Source organism: Suricata suricatta, chromosome 6 (assembly GCF_006229205.1).
Source record: "Suricata suricatta isolate VVHF042 chromosome 6, meerkat_22Aug2017_6uvM2_HiC, whole genome shotgun sequence".
Classification (NCBI taxonomy): Eukaryota; Metazoa; Chordata; class Mammalia; order Carnivora; family Herpestidae; genus Suricata; species Suricata suricatta.
The window spans coordinates 112,026,571-112,047,293 of record NC_043705.1 but is presented as its reverse complement, the minus strand read 5'-3'; the positions used below and the strand labels follow the sequence as shown (position 1 = coordinate 112,047,293).

The 20,723-nt window shown below is 34.3% G+C and overlaps 1 long non-coding RNA gene across 1 annotated transcript in view; it reads left to right on the top strand.

The window, feature by feature from the left end:
- The first annotated feature begins 11,767 nt into the window (after positions 1-11,767).
- Positions 11,768-20,723, top strand: part of LOC115293615 — a 34,770-nt gene continuing 25,814 nt past the window's right edge. The window contains exons 1-3 of the long non-coding RNA XR_003909526.1: positions 11,768-11,851; positions 17,834-17,978; positions 19,352-19,508. This is a non-coding gene — a long non-coding RNA (uncharacterized LOC115293615). The remainder of the gene's footprint in view (positions 11,852-17,833; positions 17,979-19,351; positions 19,509-20,723) is intronic.

Here is a 20,723-nt window from a genome sequence, read left to right as displayed (position 1 = left end):
CACTTAATTTTAAATGACTATGTAATATTATTATGTGAGTATATCACAGTTTACTTCCCCATTTCCCTATTAGTGGCCGTTTAGATTTCTCTCTGCATTATAGCTGTTCCTGCTTTCAGGAAACAAAGGCTATAGTGCGCTAGATAGATCACATGTGCCCTTGTGCTTGGATGGATCTTTCTTCCTCCCTTGTTCATATAACTTGACATTCAGCAGTTGCTTTAGTAACAATGATTTTAATGAACTGTTCTATAAATGCATGAATAACATCACTGGGAACTTGGGGAAAGAACAATGTCTTCCTCTGCCTACTATATTGATGATAAATACAATCATGACTCAGGGAATGATAATGAGTCACTTAATTTGCTTAAAGCACTTCCTCTCAGATTCAGTGGAATGGCCGGCTTAAAATTGCTGGCGGCCAAAGATGTAGCTCTTTATATTTAAGAGAGTAGGAGTATTTTCTGCCCTGCTTGTCTGAGAATTGATCATTCCAGAAGTGTAAGAGGCATAATGACCGTAGAGCAGTAACTTGGAATGGCAATAATACCAATAACGATGCTAAATTGAATGGGTTTCAGAGTTCCAAAGGTGGCGGACACAGAGCAGGGATTACTGCAACTTGGTGACTTAGAGGACAACCCATTAAAGTGCCTACACAATGAACCTTTCTAGGTGGCCGTATTCTCGGCGAAAAGGTCACTAACATGTCTGTTAAGAAAAGTCATTTATGCCAACAATTTGCTTCCAGTATTGATGAGAGAGAAAAAGTCAAATAACTGGATTAAATGGCTTTTGCAGTTTGACCTTCCGGAACAGGAAGAAAAGAAACCCAAGTGCTCTAAATGCTCAATTATAAAGTGCTTTGATGATGAAATGCCCTTCCTCAGTCCTCGACACTATATGCCCATGAAAAGATGAGACAAATAATTTCCATATAGGACTGTTTTTATCCACCTTTAGAGAGACTACTTTTTTTCTCATCTACAGAAAGAATCCAAGAAATAGGTAAGAACTCCAGCTTCATTCATACAAGCTCTGTCTTTCTTTATTAAAGAGAACGCCAAAAATAATAGGGAAAACCTTGATCTTAGATGTAATCGTGGGAATTTGTCCCTCTCGTGGCATAGATGTGGGAAGGTCTCACACATGGGAGAAGACACAGAAAGAGAAATCTAAGCAGGAATCCAGGACAGAAGGAGGAAGCATCCTGGAGGAGCAGTACCAACACCAGCACTAGTCCAGATAACAGGTGCCCCAGAGGATGGCTCTGATGTGCAAGGCTCGGGTGCTGCTGACTGTGAGTGCTGACTGCAATTTCCGGAGCAGATGGCCAGACTGGCAGGCGGGTTTCTGAGAGGAAGCTCCTGGGCCTTTACCCACATTCCCCACGTACCTGGGTTCACAGATGGCCAATGAAGAAGATGAAATTTACGTGTTTTATGTACTGTCATGAATTATAGAGGGCAAAGTCCATCTTCTTGTATGTAAAAATTAATTCTCAACCCTTGTATATGTTGCTTAACTCTACTGATTCTATTTTCGCTGAAAACAGTTTCGGAAGTTATACTTTTCTATATTGTTTGGATAGACTATCCAGGTTTCTGAATGACATGTTTTAGCTTGAGTAGTGGGAGAATGCAAATGAAATTTCCAAGGGAAAAGAAATAAAATCTCAAAGTTTCTAAATTCACTAAAAACATGGTTTGAACTGAAAAATCAGAAAAAAATAACCTTCAGAAATTTAGAAACCGTTTCCTAACCATTAATAATTCAAATTAAATTATTGTCTATTTATTATTAAAGTATCATTATATAAAATAACACTTTTCCACACACTTAAAATAGTTTTAAGTATCTAATACTATTTTATATTTTAATGCTACATATGGATATAAATAGAAATATCATTATATGAAATAGCATAATTTTATTTTAATCAAATACAATTTATTGACCTTCTTGGAAGCATACTTTTAAAAAAGTATTTCTAAGCAAAAATGCTATAAGAGGTTTATAGTTTGGTTGAGGAGAGAGAACACATATAAAGGAATCAGCCAAGAGCATGATACGGAGAAGCAGAACAAGGGGAAATTAATAAAGAATAAAATAAAATTTTCTCCAAATGATTAGGAAACAGTGAGAGGAGCTGAATTAACTTTCTTGTTTGTGACCAATAAATCCATTATTTCAAACAACAGCAAAACTCTGTTAGGTCTGTCCTTCCCTTAAGATAGAAGTTCAGAGTTAATGAGAGCAAATTGCATAGCATCAATATTTAACTGTATTTTGAAATCCAAATAAAAAGTTTCTGAAGTCGTTCCACACTGCCAATATAAACTATACCATTTATGTACCTTGAAACTTCCTGTCACAAATAGAAAGATATTATGCATTTGAGTCCAAAGAAGTGGTTTATCCCTGAGGTTGTTTATGGGGTGACATTCCTCCTGCAAGGGACATGTGGTAACATTTGGGGACATTTTTCTTTGTGACAACTTGGGTCTGGGGACAGGTACTATGCATTTAGTGGATAGAAGCCAGGGATGGATGGAACAGTGCCTGACAACAGCCATCCAGCGCAAAATACCAATAATGCTGAGGTTGAAAAGCCCTAATCTATCCCCGTATATCTTGCTAAATGCTCAAAGGAAAGATTGGTCCCCATGTTACGGCGTCTCTAAAACAAGAGATTAGCTTGTTCTTCAATCATATATACATTTTGATGAAAATAAATCACTTTTTTTTAGGTTTCCAAATCCTTCTTAATTTTAATATTACCTATCTGAATTAGTTTTCAAAATCTTCCTCAAAATGTACCTCTTACTCTGGTCAGATGAATGTTCTTAGTGTCTCACAAATAGGAAAATGTATTTAATACTATACTATTGCTTCTTTTGTTCTTTTAAACTCCAACCATTTATTTTTTTCTATACCTCTCACTTCTATTTATTTGTATATTTTATACTCTTTGATAATTGGGGAAAATGTCTTTTCTAAAAATAACACCAACATTTGAACTTTTGTCCTTCAATTATCTCTACCACAGACTTTATTTTTATTTTTTAAATATTTTATTGACTATTAAGAGAGAGAGAGAGAGAGAGAGAGAGAGAGAGAGAGAGAGAAAGACAGAGACAGAGACAGAGACAGAGAGACAGAGAGACAGAGCAAGGCAAGGGCACAGAGTGAGAGAGACAAAGAGAGAGACATAGAATCCAAAGCAGGCTCCAAGCTCTGAGCTGTCAACACAGAGCTTGTGAACTGTGAGACCATGACCTGAGCTGAAGTTTGACACTTAACCAACTGAGCCACCCAGGCATCCCTCTCTACCACATACTTTAGCATTTAATAATTTCTCATTGTCTTTTGTTGTTTTGTGTCTTGCTTTCTATCTAGACCATATGCTCTTGAGAATAAGGATGAGGCATCATTCTGAAACTACATGATTCTCTTGGCATTTTACATCAACATATGAGTGTACAGAACAGCATATAAAGACCAGCATATACACATGTATAGACCAGTATATAATGTAAACATTCATTACATTCTCATTATTTTATTCGTTCATTTTTTTAGACTGATAGGAACACAAAGGCTGAAAAAAAAAAGATAAGGAAAGAATAAAACCGAGAGTAGAACAGGCCTTGCAACAAGTCAAATAATTGTTTTTCAGTGATCTTTGAACATGTGAGTTACAATCTAATTAACTTCAATTTTACCCTGTCTCAACCTGTACTTATGTAGGTTGGAATAAGTTACTGTTTTCTCAGTAACACCAATTGAGTAATAAGCTAGCATTTTCTCTATACTCACTGGAATAAGCCAACTCTATTTCCAACACTGGATGGCAGTGGCTGCCCTCAGGCTTTGGAGACAGAATACTGGGTCTGAATCTTGGATTACACACTTATCAACTGTGACATCAGGATTGGGGAAGTCATTTAACTTTTCAGACTCAGAATGGTCCATCTATTACATAGGAATATTAACAGTGCCCAGTTCATAGGGTTGCTATGATTGCTCAGTGAGCTAACTGATATGGAGGACCCAGAATAGTGCCAGGCCAAGAATGAGGGCTCAGTAAATGCTAGAAAGCCTCATTACTAAAAACATAACTTAATCCTGTGATCCCTCAAGATCTTATCTGTTAACATGACCTTAGATCTAAGATCTTCAAATTTTCTTAGCATTTCAAACATATGTCTTAATGCCTTTTAAATGAGATAATTTTCTTCCACAATTACTCAAGAATAAATATTTACAGTTTATTATGCTTCACTTTGGGCAGATTCACATCATTCTCACGTGTATTTTACACTTTTAAATCTACCTAACCTAAAAATCCAAAATAAAGAATAAAAATGTTCTTAATCTTGCATACTATAAATCTGCTTTTGTGTGTTCGTAAACACTGGGTTCATGGTGAAATAAATTAGCGCTGTAAAGTACACATATGTCAACAATTACTGAGTGCAGTAATTTAAGGCCCGATTCACTAAACTTTCCTTTGGCCAATAAGCACTCTTGCACAAGAAGTGTGATTTAGGAAAAGGACTGAAATATAAATATTGCACTGATCCATCTTTCATATTCCAAAGTGCTATGACTTCCAGGGTACTACTTCCTATACTTATGGCATATCCAATTAGCTCCCTCCCACCGACGTTTATTTATGTCATCATTTTCCCTGGATTAGTTCTGATTTATAAATAAGCATGCTTGTTGAAAGCAAAGTAGAAGTGTGATTTAACCCAAGGCAAGAAAAATGTGTAGGTTTCGTTTATCAAAACTTATAATAAGCACTGCTGAAAAAACTTCACCCACACAATAACTGGCAAAGTGTTTAAGCTTTACCTGCTTGATTTAGAAGGGTTATTAATTTGGAGTCCATTCTTCTGTTTTGAAATGTAAAACATTCATTGACAAACGCTGACTTCCAGCAGTGTAACACAAAACTCCTCAGCGTGACTGGAATATCCGACTTCCTAATGTTTCACCTGGATTACATTTTTTAATTTATGAAAATCATTTTGAAAGTATGACTCTAGGAGAAGTATGGCTCTAAGAACTTTATATGTTAAAGATAAATAGCACATGTGCAATCCTACATATTATAAAAGGGAGAAGAGGACATCGCTATATTACTCTAAAGAGTACTTGAAATCAGCAATAAGCTTAGTCTAAGTCAGCAACTTAGATAATACATCCTTTATAAGTACGTTTTTTTCCTCATTGCAAAATAAACACCAATATACATACAACAACAACAACAACTTCAATAGCAACAACAAACAACCAGAAAATAAAATGGCTGGACTGTGTGGGATTTATTGTTACAGTTCTTTTCTACCAAGAGTATTAAAAAGTCTAACTTAATACTCTAACCAGATCAGCAAATACATGTTAATTCATGTCTGCCATTAGTGAAATTATTGCTGTCACCTCTTTATTCGTAATCTTTCCTTACCCATAGTCTATGCAGTATATTTCCCCGGATGGTTTTCTCTGGAAATGCTGATTTGATTTCATTCCTTCTTCTGTTCTAAACATTTATAGTTTATTGTTTGTGTGATCCTGAAAAAGTTACCCTTTCTGATTTTCTCTTTCTTTATCCTCAAAATCTTTTGTAAGGGTTTAATGAGATAAATTGCATGAACATTACAGAAGCCAAGTTAATGTGAGCTTATGTAAATCTGAAATATTTCTGTTTCAAAGAGAAGTATATTAGCCTGGCTAATCAGAAATAAAACAGGCAGTAATCCAATAGAATTTGAATAAAATGTACTAAGTTGCATTATAATGGTATCTTATAGATATCTTTTTCCCATTTTTCTAACACCACTGATCTTGATACCATTTGCAGATTAATTTTCTTAAGCAATATCTCTACAAGAGCCAATCCTCTGTATAAAACCTTTCCATGGTTACTTTAAAATTGCTTAAGAAATGAAGACAAACTCTTATCAATTGGACTTAAGGCCCTCTATAATATAATCCAAATCCATCTTCCATCTTCTCTCCATAGAATTTAATACTTGGAGCCAAATTGGACTGCAGGTTGCCATCAAATACTCAATATTTTCCTGCCTTTTCTTATATTTCTTCCTCTTTGCCATTTGGATCTGTTGAAATTCTGCTGAAGCAATTTCTTAATAACTACTTGATGAATTGAAGGAAAATTAATGAACTAACTATAATTTGTTCTCTGTGTCTATAAGATAATCTGTTATATTTCCTATAGATTTACAATTAACTGACTCAGTGAAAATAAAATTCAGTTTAGTGTTTTAAAAAGTTCAGAACTTACTTTTGGAGTAATTGACTAACCATTTAACTTTTCAGCCAGATGAACCTATATCAAAAAGACATGCCAATTTACTAATGTGTTGCTTCACGCTTTTCCAGAATTGCCTTGGAATCCATTTACTGTTATTAATAAATATAAAATGTGGAAATTGTGTAGGACATTTTCACTAAGATTTAAGACACTGGAGGTAAATAAGACACTGGAAGTAAATAATAAACTTATCTTCTAAGCAAACTAAAAATTTTATTAAAGCCACTTGGAAATGCATGTCTTCTTTCTAAATTTGATTTTAAAATGAAAAACATTAATATATGCATATACGTATAACATATATATGTGTGTATATATATACACATATATTTATATATAAAATCCAAAATGAAATTGAGACAGCAAGAAGTCTGATGGGAAGGTCACATGTAAGCAGTCTCACTGCTGTGCTCTGACATGGTTTGTCCAAAGAGATTACAAATTGAAAATTGAGCTTAAACTGATAATTAATCCCAAAATACTGCTCATATAATTCACAGAAAAGAATTCTGGCATGTTCAAAGCATACTGCATGTGCAAGATAGTTTGATCACATTGAATAATTATTATTTAGGTTACATCAGTCCAACTTTCTTATGGTCTGATTTCCTCCTAGGCAAGTCCTTCACATACTTAAGTGTATATGTTTAGGAAAGAACAACTGAATGTGTGAACAACCATTTAGCATTCTGCACAGTAATGATTTAACTATCTTCTTACATTTAGTTCAAGGTAATTTGCAAATAAATATGAAATCTCTCTCACTTTTTTTTAACAAGGCCTGGATTTATTAATCTAACCATTACCAAATGCCAGACAAAATGCTAAGAACTGGGGTTAAAAATGAATAATAAGGCAAAGACTTTACCTACAGGAGTTCACAGTCAACTGAAAAAAAAAAAAGACACAAAGTTTGAGATTTAGAGGGTAGTTGTCTCAGGAAGTCATCAATCAGGAGATAAATTCCATTGAAATTTAGGCAGTACAGATAAGGAAATGCTGTTAGAGGAAAATATGAAGATCCTGGGCCACTGAAACATTTTAACAAAGACATATGTACCTACTTTGTAATTTTTGATTTTTTCTCTCAAATGCAGAATTTGCAAGCTAAGTGAATATAATCATGAGACTACTACTTTTGACTTTCTGCTAACAAATGACTAGAACAATAAGATTTTTAACCCCAATTTCCATTCTTAGTTAGTCATCAACACAGAAAAACATCACGTTGGAATTTCAGAAGCATTATTTCCCTTATTTTGAAATCCTAAGGAAACTGATTATTTAAGATAGTTTTAGGTAGCACAGTTGATTGAGTCCGACTCTTGATTTCGGTTAAGGTCATGATCTCATGGTTTGTGAGATCATGGCTTGCATCTGTCAGCACAGAGCCTTCTTGGGATTCTCTGTCTCACTCTCTCTCTATCCCTTCCCCCTCCTAAAATAAATAAATACACTTTTTAAAAAATATAGATTTAAAAAAATTTTTTTAATGTTTTAAATTTATTTTTGAGAGACAGAGAGAGACAGCATGAGCAGGGGAGAGTCAGAGAGAGAGGGAGACACAGAATTCGAAGCAGGCTTCAGGCTCTGAGCTATCAGCACAGAGCCTGATGTGGGACTCGAACCCACAAACTGTGAGATCATGACCTGAACTGAAGCCAGACATTTAACTGACTGAGCCACCCAGGCACCCCAAAAAAGATAATTTTAAGTGGGATCTTAAAATACTGCACTTATTTTCATATTGAGGGTTATCTTTGGCCAAAATTTTTCCTAATAAACAACTTAGGAATAATCCAAGTTGAAAGCAATTGTTAACTCTAAGGGATTTAAGGGCATACAGAAAGGAAATCTCATTTTCTTATTTTACCTACTTCTGTATTTTTATAATGATTACACAAACTTTGTGTGATTAAAAATATTTTAAAAAGTGAATGTAACACAAAGGAGGGTGACCACTCAGAAACACTGAACCAACATAAAACACTGATACTAACTCTTCTCATTGGAAGCAGAATGGCCTGCAGAAAAATGAACCTGGGCCACTTTCTTACTATACACAAAAATAAACTCAAAATGGATGAAAGACCTAAATGTAATACAGGAAGCCATCAAAATCCTAGAGGAGAAAACAGGCAAAAACCTCTTTGACCTCGGCCACAGCAACTTCTTATTCAACTTGTCTCTAAGGGCAAGGGACATAAAGAAAAAATGAACTCTTGGGATCTCATTTAAAAAAAAAAACTTCTGCACAGTGAAGGAAACAATCAGTAAAACGGAAAGGCGACTGACAGAATGGGAGAAGATATTTGCAAATGACATATAAGATAAAGGGTTAGTATCCAAAATCTATAAAGGACGTATCAAATTCAACACTCATAAAACAAATAATCCAGTGAAGAAATGGGCAGAAAACATGAATAGACATTTTTCCAAAGAAGATATCCAAAGTCACAGTATACAAAATCAATGTATAGAAATCAATTGCCTTTCTAGTAACCAATAATGAAGCAATAGAAAGAGGAATAAAGAAATCAATCCCACTTACAATTGCACCAAGAACCATAAAATACCTTGGAACAGACCAAATCAAAGATGTAAACGATTTGTATGCTGAAAGCTATAGAAAAATTATGAAAGAAATTGAAGAAGACACAAAGACATGGAAAAACATTCCATGCTCATGGATTGGAAGAACAAATATTGTTAAAATGTCAATACTACCCAAAGCAATCTACACATGCAATACAACCCCAATCAAAATTGCAGCAGCATTCTCAGAGCTAGGAGAAACAATCCTAAAATTTATATGGAACTGCAAAAGACCCCAAATAGCCAAAGTGATATTGAAAAGGAAAACCCAAGTGGGCGGCATCACAATCCTGGACTTTAGTCTCTACTACAAAGCTGTAATCATCAAGACAGGATGGTATTGGCACATAGACCAATGGAATTCAATACACAAATGTATGGCCCACTAATCTTTGACAAAGCAGGAAAGAGTATCCAATGTAAAAAAGACAGTCTCTTTAGCAAATGATGCTGGGAGAACTGGACAGCAATATGCCGAAGAATGAAACTGGGCCACTTTCTTACACCATACACAAAAATAAACTCAGAATGAGTAAAAGACTTAAGTGTGAGACAGGAAACCATCAAAACCCAAGAGGAGAAAACAGGCAACAATTTCTTTGACCTCAGCTGCAGCAACTTCTTACTCAACACATCTCTAAAAAGCAAGGGAAATAAAAGCAAAAATAAACTATTGGGACCTCATCATGATAAAAAATCTCCTGCACTGCAAAGGAAACAATTAACAAAACTAAAAGGCAACCAACAAAATGGGAGAAGGTATTTGCAAATGACATATCAGATAAAGGGTTAGTATCCAAAGTCTATCAAAACTTATCAAACTCAACACCTGAAAAACAAATAATCCAATGAAGAAATGGGCAGAAGAAATGAACAGACAGTTCTTTAAAGAAGACATCCAGATGGCCAACAGACACATGAAAAGATGCTCAACCTCACTCATCATCAGGGAAATGTGAATCAAAATCACACTTAGATACCACCTCACAGTGTTCAGAGTGGCTAAAATTAACAACTCAGGAAACAACAGATGTTGGCAAGAATGTGGAGAAATGGGAACCCTTTTGCACTGTTGGTGAGAATGCAAACTGGTGCAGCCACTCTGGAAAACAGTGTGGAGTTTCCTCAAAAAATTAAAAATAAAATTACCCTATCTCCTGACAATAGAATGACTAAGAATTTATCCAAAGAATACAGGAGCATTGATTCATAGGGGCACATGTACCCCAATGTTTATAGCAGTGCTATCAACAATAGCCAAATTATGGGAAGAGCCCAAATGCCCATCAACTAATGAATGGATAAAGAAGATATGTTTTATATACACAATAGAATACTACTTGGCAATGAGAGAGAATAAAATCTTGTCATTTGTAACAGTGAGGATGGAATTGAAGAGCGTTATACTAAGTGAAATAAGTCAGTCAGAGAAAGACAGATAGCATATGTTTTCACTCAGATTTAGAATCTGAGAAATTTAACAGAAGACCATGGGGAAGGGAAGGGGAAAAAATAGTTTCAAACAGAGAGGGAGGCAAATCATAAGACACTCTTAAATACAGAGAACAAACTGAGGGTTGATGGGCAAACAGGGAGGAGGAGAAAATGGGTGATGGACCTTGAGGAGAGTGCTTGTTGGGATGAGCACTAGGTATCATATGTAAGTGATGAATCATGGGAATCTACTCTCAAAGCCAAGAGAACACTGTATACACTGTATGTTAGTTAACTTGGCAATAAATTATATTTAAGAAAAAAATGAGTCCACAGCCACTTTTTTTGCTCTTTGACTTCAACATTCTTCCTCTCCTTCATGTCTTTTTTCCTAATTCTCCATGAACTAACTCTTCTTCAAAATATTGTCTTAAAGGTATAATTTTTATTTCATCTTTCTGCTTTGTTCTTTTTTTAAAAAGCATTTTAAAGTACAATATTTGTGCATATAACATATTAGAGAAAAATATATACTTCCTAGAACAACTTGATTATTTTGTAGAAAATAAAGTCACCAGAGAATCCACCCAAAAAAGAAATAAACATTAACAGCATTATCTTCCCAAAGCTATCACTGCTCTACTGATTTCTGTCACTTTAGATTCATCTTGTTTTGAACTCTGTATGACTGGAATTGTATTGCACGTACCTTTGGCTTCTAACTTCTTTTGCTAAAAATTGTGTTTGTGAGATGTATCCATATTGCCTTGTGTAATGATAGTTCATTCATTTTTGCTGCTATATAGTATTCCACTATACCATAATTAAAAAAAAATTTTAATGTTTTTTATTTATTTTTGAGAGACAGAAAGAGACAGTGGTGAGCAGGGGAGGGTCAGAGAGAGAGGGAGACACAGAATCTGAAGGAGGTTCCAGGCTCTGAACTAGCTGTCAGCACAGAGCTCAAACCCATGAACCGTGAGATCATGAGTTGAGCCAAAGCCAGAGGCTTAACCGACTGAGCCACCCAGGCACCCCATTCACTATGCCATAATTGATCTGCTTTATTGTTGATGGATATTTAAGTCTCCTCATTTGGTCTATAAATGAATGAATGATGCTACTATGAATATTTTTATAACTGTCTTTTGGTAAATATATATGCATATTCTTGTTGGGTGTGAACTTAGGAATGGAATTGTTGGGTCAGAGTATTGTTGGGTCAGAGTATTGTTGGGTGTGAACTTAGGAATGGAATTGTTGGGTCTCTCAGCTTTAGAGAAATGTTAAATTAACAGAGTATGAGAATTCCATTTGTTCCTCAGTTTTGCTGGTACCTAGCATTGATAAATGAAAAAAGAAAACATTTGCATGTCAGTTTAATTGTATTCCAATAACTGGTTTTAATTTTAATTTCCTTGATTATTAATAATGTTGGGAACTGATCCATACCAGCCATTTGAATACCCACTTTTGGTAAGTACCCATTTGCCCACTGGGGATGTAGGTAAGATGGTTTTGTAGTGTGCTAATTGATTTGAGGAATTTTTTATATAAAGAACCTTTATTAAATATACATATTACAAATAATTTCTCCCACCCTGTGGCTTGTCTTTGCTCCTATAGTGATGTCTTTGGATGAAAGGTAGTTTTTGATTTTAAGGAGATCTAATGACTGATCCTTCCTTTATAATTAAAGTTTGTTAACCTATTTGTTATCTATAAAGCAATGAAGTTACTCTACTATTTAAGCTTTTGCAGGCTTTATTCTTTTACATTTCACACTAGCTCTGTAATCCACCTGGAGTTTGTGTGTGCATGTGGGTGTGGTGAGTTAGGAGTCATGATTTATTTTTTTAATTTAATATCAAAAGTTTCATTTATTGAAAAGTTCATCCCTCCCTTGTGAAACTATAGAAGCACATTTGCCATATATCATTTAACAATATACATGTCAGTCTGTTTCTGGACTCCACTCAGTTCCATAGATCTAACTGACTATCTTGGCATCAGTTTCATGCTGTCTTAATTTCTGAGTTTAGAATAATTATTAATATCAATAGAATATATTTTTATGTCTGCTACTTTGTTTTTCTTCAAGATAGTCTTTTGTAGCCTTTACATTTATATTTAGGTTTTAGACTCATCTGGTCAATTTTTACTAAAATAACTTGCTAAGTATGTGAGCAAACATTTTGTTTTATCTATAGATTTTGTCTGGAAAGTATTGACTGTAGACCATGTCCATAGATTATTCAGCACTTTCTAAATACATAATTATATTAACCACAGGTAATAATCATTTTATATCTGCCTTTTTATCACTGTATATGTTATTATTATTCCCATCCTATTGCACTGGCTAGAATTTTCAGGACACAACTGAATAGAAGTCATGATGGCAGTCTCCTTGCCTTGTTCTCATGTGCTGGGGGAAGGCTTTCATTTATTTGTCATTAAATATGAGGTCTGCTACATAATATATAATTTAATAGATTATGGGCATTTGCTTCTATTCCTAAATTGCTTAGACTGTTGTAAAATCATGAATGGCTATTGAATTTTATCAAATGGTTTTTCTGCTTCCATTGAGGTATTCATACATTTCCCCCTCTCTTATGTCAATGAATTGAATTAAATTAATGAACATTTTAATATAAAATCGAACTTGAATTTTTGGAATAAATTCCATTTTATTGTTTATTTATATCCTTTTAAATATATTGCTTAATATATTCATATTTTGTTTATAATTGTATCTGAGTTTGTGAGAGTTGCTGATCTAAAATTGTCCCTTCTTTTAATATTCTTTTTGGATTTTGATAAGTTTGTGACAAACTTATGAAAATTAGTTGGGAAGTGTTTCCTCCTTTTTTACTATTTGGAAAAGCTTTGCTTGTATTCTGTTAGTTCATGCTTAAATGTTCTCTGAAAAAAATGGTTAGATTAGTATTACATCCTCAGTACATGTTTGCAAGATTTCACCTGGAAATTCTAGGTAAGCTTTCTTCATGATAAATTCTCAGTTCTGTCATAAACAATGGATTATTTGAATTTTTTACTTCTTTTTCTTGTTGCTTAGGGTAAGTTGTTATTTTTTTCTAGAAATTTTTGTCACTTTATCTACATTTTTAAAGTTATTTGCCTAACTCTGTTCTTTTTATTGATTATTACCTGGAAGATCTGTAAGATGTCCACTTTTTCTTTCCTATTATCAGTAATTTGTATGTATGTCTACACCCCATTTTACCTGCATGCCCTAAAATTCTAGGTATGATATTTTCATTATCATTCAGCCCAAAATATTTTATAAAATTGATTGAGCTTTCTTCTTTGATGCACAGGTAACCCATAATTCTATTGCTTAATTTATAAACATTTGAGCATTTTATGAGCTATCATTAGATTCTTATGTCTAGCTTAACTCCTCTGTAGTCAGAGAAGGTACTTTGCAGGGTTTTTAATCATTTGATACATGTTGTGATTTGCCTGATTGTCTAGGATGTCAATTTTGGATACTAAACCTACCTTAAAAAGATGAATATATGAAAAAGATGATAATATGTATGTCCTTTTTAATGTCCTTTATTGAATTTTCTAAATATCTGTGCTTCAGTCTCTGATTATTTTTCTCTCTTTAGTACGTCTTCCAGTGTGGATCCACTGGGAATATATTATTTTAGCTTTTGGGTTTTTTTTCCCTCAAACATCTTTATTTCACTTTAATGTTGAGACATTGGATTTAAAGTTCTAGTAGGCAGAGTTTTGTTTTCTTTAAGCACCTGAAAACTATCATTTCATTATTATCTGGCTTCTATCACTTCTGATGAGAAGCCAGTTGCCAATCCTGAGATCACTAAATGGTAATGTGTGTGTCTGTCTGTCTATCTGTATCTGCCTTTAAGTTTTGTCTAGATCTTGATGTCCAGTAGATTGCTACATTATATATATATATATATGCACATATATATATACATATATATAGTAGAATATATATACTATATATTAACTGTAGTGTCAATTTTGCATTTCCTGGAGAGCTTCTTAAACATGTGACTTCACGATTTCATCAGTTCTGGAAAGTTCTGCCTCATTCTTTCTCTTTTTTCCCCCTCATTCTGAGACTCCAATTGTATGTACATTATAATTGTTCATCTGGTCTCACTTATCTTTTATGCTCTTGTACATTTTCATCATCTTTCACTCTAGCCTCATCCTGCATGATTTCATCTGACTTCTCTTTCTGTTGAGTAAGCCTCTCTTCTGCTCTAATGATGTTAGACCGATCTATTTAGTTCTCATTTTATTTTATTTTTTAAGTCTATTAATGTTTATTTATTTTTGAGAGAGAGACAGAGAGTGAGTAAGTGAGGGGCAGAGAAAGAGAGACAGACAGACAGACAGACAAACAGACAGACAGACAGAATCTGAAGCAGGCTCCAGCTCCAGAGAGCTGTCAGCACAGAGCCCAACACGGAGCTCGAACTCACAGACCATGAGATCATGATCTGAGCTGAAGTTGCATGCTTAATCACCCAGGTGCCCTGATTTAGTTCTTAATATTTTTTCAAGTATTTATAATTTTTTATGCTGTTTTAAGACTTTCTATTTTGGCACTTATTCTTTTGAGCATGTTAAACATAGCTATTTTAAATCCATATCTGATAAGGGCTCCTGAATGGCTCAGTCTGTTAAAAACATCTGGCTCTTGATTTTGTTTCAGGTCATGATCTCAGGGCTTTGTGGGTTCAAGCACTGCATTAGGTTCTTTACTGGCAGTGTGGAGTCTGCTTGGAATCCTCTCTCCACACTCTCTCTCTGCCCCTCCCCCACTCTCTCTCAAGATAAATAAACTTAGAAAATAATAAATCCATATCTGATAACTTCAAATATCTGTATTTTAAGTTTTTCTACTTTTTGTGTTCTTCATTGAGCTTGGGTCACTTTGTCCTCTCTCAATAAATGGGTTATGTCCATTGTTTTTTTCCCACAATGACAATCAAAGCCAATAAACACCTTGAAATATGCCTTTTTGTTCCTATAAGTAATAATTTAGAATAAGTATAAGTACAGTAGAGTTGCTAAATAAAAATATTACACACATTATAGCTTTTCTAAAGACTGATTTATTATTTTCCATAGAAATTGTACCAATTTACATTCCTACCAACCATATAGTATTTCCCATTTTTCCATAATCTCAGCAACATTTGCTTTTGTGAAACTTTTAAATTGTTGATCTAATATGTGAGACATATATTTATTATGATTTCCCTTCAATTTCTGACACATTCTTAATAATTGTGTTTCTAAATGTTGTGGTCTGTTTCTGCTTCAAAAGCATATAGATATATTCACTTTGGTTAACATGTAACTAAATGGATAATAATCACTAAAACAAACCTGAAATATTTTTATGTTGCTTATGGTTGAATAAATTTTATTAAATTTGCTTCTTTTGTCTTCATTATGGATTGTATTTTCCTCTAAGTCACTAAGATGAATCAATGACTCAAAATTGGTTTATTGAAGGGAAAAGTAGCACCAAAAATGACAACAAAAATACTATCCTAAGCTAACTTTGAAAATACAGAACAGGTACATGGTATAAATTTAGAATCTGATTCAGTATAATATGTAGTAAATAAATCCAAAATGTAAGGACTTACACGAGTGGACAAAAAGAAGAAAGAGTGCTAATAGGAATCATAACCCCTGAACATTGGATTCTACAGGATTGTCATTCCATTTTCCTCTTTCCTCCATTGCCTTTTCTGATAAGATAGGGCATCAGGATTTTTGAACAGTGATGCAAATGGATAAGTTGTCAAAAATTTGGATTTTTTTCTAATGTTCTTTATTCTACATTCACTTTTCTCTATCAGATTATAAGGCGGTGATTCTATTTAAGTACTTGCCATTATCAAAATTTTATAGATATGATTACCACTAAGATTGAGTAGGCAAAAAATAAACAATGGTTTTAAATCTACTCATTGTCTTCTTGAGTTACTATGCCCCATGAATTATATGGCTTAATCTACAAAATGATGAAACTATTTTGATGCAAGTAAAAGAAAATTACTTCACATATTCCTTCTATATGAACCTTTCTAAGTCTATGTATATAGAAAGCAATAGATTGATTATGAAACTATTTCATCTGAATTTATTCTGAGGACTCTAGCTGGATATGAAGTGGAAAAAAATTGATGCAGTGTATTTTAAATTTGAGATTATTTTGAATGATTAATCTCATATTGGGCATTCTTTAAATACCTGTAACAAGTACACAGTCATCTTCCCCTCCTTCTGAACCAGTGCTGAGTAATGTCTAAAGATTTTTCAGAAGCATGTAGTGTTTACATGCTGAAACCTCCTTCTTATTTTCATGCTCCCTGATTTCACTTGACGTGTTCCTTGGCCTTCTTTTCAAGGGTATTTGTTTGTGTTGGGCAAGAAGCCAGTGGCATTAGTGTATGGAAACCAGGTAGCTGTCAGAAGGACTGTGGCAGCATGTCTAATTTTGCTATATTAAACCTGTCACAAAGGGTTAAGTAAGAGATTACAGGAAGTATGCATAGAGCACATGGCTTATAAGTTACTACACTTGTAGTATTGGGAACAAGCTAAAACCTCTTTCTTTTATCTTCTTTTCCATTTGGTTTCACCAATCTCTTTAAACCACTACTAGAAGGATGGGTGAACCTATAAAAAAAAAATGTCATGACCACAAGAAAGCTCATTCCCAAGTAATAGCCATGCCAACAGTGAGTCAGAAGTACTTGAGAAGCTAATAAGGATTTTCTTTTCAATCCACACAAATATCTATTTCATATGCCATGAAAGTATCATGAATCCTTATAATTGCTGAAGTCCAAATATATTTTTAATTTCCTAGAAATCAGATTCTTTGTATAGCTAGCAGTTTCTGCTGCAGAAACCAAAGGACATCCTAATACAATTTTTTATGACAGAAACTTTGAGCTTAGAGCTAAGTAGTACTTGCTAATTTTTTTTCTGAATGGGCACAGGTGGATTTAAGTATTATGGTGCCTGAAGCATATATCATTTGGAGGACAGTAATGAAAAAAGAGAAAAATAATTTACTAACCCAAATTAGGTACAAGAGTGAAAATGTAATTAGAGTGTGAAAGAAATCACAAGTTACAAAGTATAAAAAGCAGAAAAACACAACAAAAATTGCAAAGACAACATAATATTTTTTGAAGTATCTATCCACATATCTATGATCATGGACTCTGACAGGCTCTATACTATGATCTTGGAATGGCCGCAGCTCACCTTGTTTCCCTCCAAGTTTTTCAGAGGTCTTTTTCACCCTTCAGAGTCTAACATATAAAAGGTAAAAAATATTTGTAAAATGATAGTTGTCTAAGGAATGAATTAAAATTTAAAAAGATGACTCTTCTGTCTACCTACCTTATAAATTTATAGGTTTGTCAAGGCCACAAAGAATAACTAAAACAACCAAAACATTGTGAATTGGACTAACACGTGACATTTTGCATGATATGAGGAAGAATTTTTCTGCACAGGGAAAACAAAAGCTGATGAAGACATATGATTGAAGCCATTTAAGGTAATTTAGCCTCTGAAGAAAAAATGCTGCAAAAAGCAAAATGATTGCACGACCCCCTTTTCAATAATGTGTTTGCTTTTTAAAAATATGACGGAGGCCAGAGCCTCCAATCTCCACACAGGAATCCTAAAAGCAAATGTAAGATATAGCAATTAGGAGCCACGAGATAGGCTTTATCCAGAAGGCAAATATTAAAAAAATGCTGAAGTGTGAAAAACTAAGTTAAAAGGTGGTCAGGTCAGTTGAAATGCAAGTAGAGGAAGTTCACTGTAGGCTACCTGAAGAGCAATAGGGAGAAGATCACAGATACAAATGGACCAAATGGTCAGGTTTAGTAGAAACAAGAAGCAAAAGAAGCAGGTGAGGTACAGAAAGGGGTGTGTAATCATGTAATCCTAAAAGCAAAGAGATCCATGCTGCCAGATACGTGTCGTTCAGCAAGCCAGCATCTCTGGAGTGGTTCTAAGTGGACCAGGGTCAGCAAAGTTCAGTCCCAGATTTGTAGATGTTAGATGGCCTTCGGTTCAGCAACATTTGTAAGCAGTCTTTCCTCTTTGAGGTAGCTCAAAGATCTTCCAGAGGTCCAAAATGATGTGAATACTTCCAGTATTCCACTCCATTACTATTTAAGTCATTCCTCTCACTTCTCCTCTGAGGCCAAAGCACAGAACTCTCTCAATGTTCCCTTCCTTTATAAAGTGACTAACTGTGCCTGCTTGCACAGGAATGCAAGGCTTCCTCATATGCAGGACTTTCAGTTTTAAAATCAGGACAGTCCAGTAAAACCAACATGAGTTGATAACCCTAACTGTGGCCAAATAATTTTGCAAGTCAGCTCTAATTTCACAATGGAATGGTGGCAGGGGCTAAGTCATGCTCTGAACACCAGACTTCCAATCTGGTGCACCTTTCATTACAGTTTGTCCTTAGAAGACATTACTTTAACAAATGTGCTGGAATTTATTTTCACAGTTACATTTCCAACATATATACCAAGTCCTAGGCTGATAACAAAAATATTTTATGGAAGAAAGATTTGGGATGCTAATATTAAGATTTTTGTTTTTATTTCACAATTGCAATTGTGTGTGTGCATGCGGGTGTTTAAATTAGAGTGCTCTGAATGGGGCAGGATGAAATTTATTACTAGATACTCAGACACCATAGAACAAAAATCCTCATTCTGATAACTAGTCAATTTTCTTGGAGTGGCACTGCCATGGAAATTGAGCCACTGAGCTACTGAGAAAAGCATTTTCTGAGCTCTAAAGCAAAGTAGATCTTATGAAACCCATAAATTAACATTTGGAATAAGATTAATGCATCATAATCTCACTCCACTTGACAAATCCAATCCTCTATTTCACATACAGGCGAACCGAAATAATGAAAAGCATGAAAAAGCCCATTTCACCTTAAAAATGCTAAGCCTATGGTGTTGTTTATTTTATGCCAACATTTACAACGATGTGTGGATGCAGGGCGGGAGAACTGGAAGATATACGGATGTCAACTTGGTCTTCTTAAGAGGTAAGAAGTAAAATATGTGTTTTGAATCTACTTGGATGTGTGTAAATGATGGGGCTCAACATTTGGGGGATCTTAGCATTTTAAATGTGAATACTTTGTGTTGAGATTTCATTGGGTAGTTCTCTTCTATTTCTTTGTCAATCATGTTCAGCATTAGGGGAAAAAATGCAACCCTGCACAAAAAAAGATGCTGAAATATTTCTGAGAGTATATGAGTTGTAAAGTCACAATGATATATTGACTGTGTTAATCCGACAGCTCAGTAAGTGATACATAGAAGCTATGGAGATTAGCATATGCATTCATCATTGTGTTGACTCCCAGGTCCTCAGCATGATATATAAGGAAGAACATTGAGATGGACAATGGAGGACCTGAATGAGAGTTTATTCCATTTGAAACATTGTACTAAATGCTTGAATATTAATTTTTTATTTAATCCCCAAAACAATTCTATTAAGTGGTATTTCCCCAGTTACGAAGGAAGACATGCAGGGTTAAAGAGTTTAAACATCCAATAACCACGCCAGGATTCGATCTCAGGCCACACAGTCCAGAATTCTTTCTCTGCAAATGAATCCCTTACTGCTTACTGTGAGTCTACATGTTCACTTGTCTACCTATCTTATGCTTGGTGAACATGAGATTTGCTAATCCTACAGGTTTCATAGAGATAATTTTAAATGTTGTACATGTGAAATAGAAACCTTAAAAGGCATTACAATAATTGGTTTGGAAAACAATGTATTTTTTATCAAGATGAATGAAAAAAGTACCGTATTTATACTGTGATTAAGATTTAGCTAAAAAACATATTGATGTGAATGGAAACCAGACATGTAAAATACCAATATTGTAACAGTATCATTTTATGGTTGTAGAATTATGAATGTCTTTTCTGAATTTTCTATAATGTGATATTGTTTTAATGATGAAAGATATAATACATTTTCAAAAATTTTAAAAATTGACTAAGAGATCACTGGGGGAGAAAACCCAACATTGGAAACATATTAGAAACATAAAGTATAATTATTATTACAGGGAAAGTCCTTTTAGAAATTAAACCTATAATAGAGTCTTCAATTTCTGAAATGAAGGCTATTTTATTTTTTTCCATAATATTTTATTGTCAAATTGTTTTCCATACAACACCCAGTGCTCTTCCCCTTAAGTGCCCTCCACCATCACCACCACCTCTTTTCCCCCTCCCCC